This window comes from Bison bison, unplaced genomic scaffold (genome assembly GCF_000754665.1).
Source record: "Bison bison bison isolate TAMUID 2011002044 unplaced genomic scaffold, Bison_UMD1.0 scf7180017864243, whole genome shotgun sequence".
Lineage (NCBI taxonomy): Eukaryota > Metazoa > Chordata > Mammalia > Artiodactyla > Bovidae > Bison > Bison bison.
Window position 1 is genome coordinate 1,764,912 of NW_011494815.1, and position 3,828 is coordinate 1,768,739.

At 46.8% G+C, this 3,828-nt stretch overlaps 1 protein-coding gene across 1 annotated transcript in view; it reads right to left on the reverse strand.

The window, feature by feature from the left end:
• GALNT12 (polypeptide N-acetylgalactosaminyltransferase 12) overlaps positions 1–3,828 on the reverse strand; it is a 46,497-nt gene that overhangs the window by 32,540 nt on the left and 10,129 nt on the right. The gene's annotated exons all lie outside the window — the stretch shown is intronic.

A 3,828-nucleotide genomic window follows, 5' to 3' on the forward strand; every position in this document is an offset into this window, starting at 1 on the left:
CAGGGTCCCCTCGGAGAAGGCAATGGCACCCTACTCCAGTACTCTTGCCTGGAAAATCCCATGGACGGAGGAGCCTGGAAGGCTGCAGTTCATGGGGTCGCGAAGAGCCGGACACGACCGAGCGACTTCCCTTTCACTTTTCCCTTTCACGCATTGGAGAAGGAAATGGCAACCCACTCCAGTGTTCTTGCCTGGAGAATCCCAGGGACGGGGGAGCCTGTTGGGCTGCCGTCTATGGGGTCGCACAGGGTCGGACACGACTGAAGCGACTTAGCTGCAGCAGCAGCAGCAGCACGCCGGCTAGCTGAGACGCGGACCTTCCTCGCCGAACTGTGGGCTTTAATAAAAAGGTATAGACTTAGTTCAGCTCCTGGCACGTCGTAAGTACTCCGTAAGTGTTGGGCTGAGACGCGGACCTTCCTCGCCGAACTGTGGGCTTTATTAAAAAGGTATAGACTCAGTTCAGCTCCTGGCACGTCGTAAGTACTCCGTTAAGTGTTGGGTGAATACGCTGTGCTGCTGCTGCTGCTAAGTCGCTTCAGTCGTGTCCGACTCTGTGCGACCCCATAGACGGCAGCCCACCAGGCTCTGCCGTCCCTGGGATTCTCCAGGCAAGAACACTGGAATGGGTTGCCATTTCCTTCTCCAATGCATGAAAGTTAAAAGTGAAAGTGAAGTCGCTCAGTCGTGTCCGACTCTTCGCGACCCCATGGATTGCAGCCTACCAGGCTCCTCCGTCCATGCGATATTCCAGGCAAGAGTGCTGGAGTGGTTTGCCATTGCCTTCTTCGATGCGCTGTGCAGGGCGCTACAAATTTCACTGCCATTATCTCCTCTGACCTTTGTGCTGTTGTGTGCTTAGTCGCCCATCGTGTCCTACTCTTTGCGACCCCATGGACTGTAGCCCACCAGGCTCCTCCATCCATGGGGATTCTCCAGGTAACGATACTGGAATGGGTTGCCACACCCTCCTCCAGGGGATCGTCCCAACCGAGATCGAATGTAGGTCCAATAAGAGAGGATTGGACTACTCCGTTTTACAGATGAGGAGACCCAAGCACAGTGAGGCTAATTGACTCCAGGCTATTTCATTGAGGCCTGCAGGTATACCGACCTAGGACTTATTGCTCCCATACCTTGCATAACAAACCCTCCACTGGCTCCCTGTTAGTCAATACCTACTCTGTTTCTTCTTCACTTTACAGATGCCTCCAAGAAAAATGGCAACCCACTCCAGTATTCTTGCCTGGAAAATCCCATGGACGGAGGAGCCTGGTGGGCTACAGTCCATGGGGTCGCAAAGAGTCGGACAGGACTGAGGGACTTCGCTTTCACTTTCTTTCCAAGAAACTGATCAAAGGAATGAACTATCCCTTGAGAAAAACATGCATAGGCACCCATAACATGATTGCATACATCCCCAGGCCTTCATGTTAAGTACCCTGGGCCTTGGCTCCAGGTTTTCCCTAGGGAAGCTTGCTGGAAATATTTAATAGGGTCTAAATTATAGTGAGGCATGAGGCTCTCTCCAAGGTGGAAAATTCAAATGTGGGCCAAATAAGCCTAAGTAATCAAAATAAACAATAGTTTTCAAAATCAAAATGAATGCCAAAAGTCCATGATGAACAAAATATCAAAATCTTAAAAGCAAAATCTGACCCTGTGCTTACACAGCTCACCTTACTCACCTCATCCTGATACCAGCCCAGATTCTATATCTTGATTATAGTGGGGATTACATGGATATATACATATCTAAAAATTCACCAAGTTCTTATTTAAAACCTGTGCACTAGACCTATGAAAGTTATATCTTGGTGTTTTAAAAGCAAAAAATAAAGAGATACATAAAAAGAACAAAAAATAAAGCAGATTCCCTAGCCTCCAGGACAAGTGCTGAAGTCCTCAGTTTGCCAGGAGAGGCCCCCAGAATGTGACTCCAAATTCTGTAAGCCTATCACTGGGGGTAGAGGAGGCATGGTTTCCAGGCCTTTGCACAGGCTGTTCTCTCTGTTGGAAAAGCTTTTTCCCACCTAACAAACTCCTACCCATCCTTCAAGGCCCTGCCAAAAGCCACCTCCTCCATGAAGCCTTCAGCAATCCCACAGCTTTTTAGGTAAACGTATTTGAAGTTCACATTATCCTTTTGTATATTAGTCAGAGTTCCACACAAGAAACAAAGCAGTAAAAGATATATTGAGATTTATTGCAAGAAACTGGCTTATGCAGTTGTGGAGACTGGTCAAGCAAGTTCAAAATCTGTAGGGCAGGCCATCAGGAAGGACAGGCTGAAACTCTGTGACAGTCCACAGGCAGAATTTATTTTCTAGGGCAATCTTAGTTCTGCTCATCAGGGCTTTAACTGATGAAATCATGCTCACCTAAACAACCTCCTTCCTTAAAGTCAACTGATCATAAATGTTAATCATATCTACAAAATGCCTTCAAGACAACATCTAGATTATTGTTTGATTGAATAACTGAGGATTAAAGCCGAGCCAAGGGGTCGGGAAGATCCCCTGGAGAAGGAAATGGCAATCCATTCCAGTACTATTGCCTGGAAAATCCCATGGACAGAGGAGCCCGGTAGGCTACAGTCCATGGGGTCACAAAGAGTCAGACACAACTGAGCGACTTCACTTTTCACTTTCAAGGTGACACGTCAAACCGGCCATGTCTATTAATTTCTGAGAACTGACATATCAAAGTACCACAAACTAGGTGGCTAAAAACAACACAGATTTATCCCCTCAGTTATGGAGGCTGCTGCTGCTAAGTCGCTTCAGTTGTGTCCGACTCTGTGCGACCCCATAGACGGCAGCCCACCAGGCTCCCCCATCCCTGGGATTCTCCAGGCAAGAACACTGGAGTGGGTTGCCATTTCCTTCTCCAATGCATGAAAGTGAAAAGTGAAAGTGAAGTCACTCAGTCATGTCCGACTCTTTGCATCCCCATGGACTGCAGCCTATCAGGCTTCTCTGCCCATGGGATTTTCCAGGCAAGAGTACGGGAGTGGGGTGCCATTGTCTTCTCCGTTCTGGAGGCTAGAGATCTGTAATCAGTCTTATTAGCAGGGCCACAGTCTCCCTGAAGACTCCAGGGGAGAATCTCTTTCACCCTTGTCAGCCATCCTTGGCATTCCTTGACTGCTTTACTCCAATCTCTGCCTCCAAACTCATATGACACTCTTATGATTTTGCCTCTTTGTCCCTTCTACTTATCTTCTAAGGGCTCTGGTCATTGGATGTGGGCCACTCTAATAAAGGCAGAATCTACAGGGCAAAGACTAATAGAGTTTTGCCAAGAAAATGCACTGGTCATAGCAAACACCTTCTTCCAACAACACAAGAGAAGATTCTACACATGGACATCACCAGATGCTCAATACCGAAATCAGATTGATTATATTCTTTGCAGCCAAAGATGGAGAAGCTCTATACAGTCAACAAAAACAAGACCAGGAGCTGACTGTGGCTCAGATCATGAACTCCTTATTGCCAAATTCAGACTTAAATTGAAGAAAGGAGGGAAACCCACTAGACCATTCAGGTATGACCTAAATCAAATCCCTTATGATTATACAGTGGAAGTGAGAAATAGATTTAAGGGCCTAGATCTGATAGAGTGCCTGATGAACTATGGACTGAGGTTCATGACATTGTACAGGAGACAGGGATCAAGACCATCCCCATGGAAAAGAAATGCAATAAAGCAAAATGGCTGTCTGGGGAGGCCTTACAAATAGCTGTGAAAAGAAGAGAAGTGAAAAGCAAAGGAGAAAAGGAGAGATATAAGCATCTGAATGCAGAGTTCCAAAGAATAGCAAGA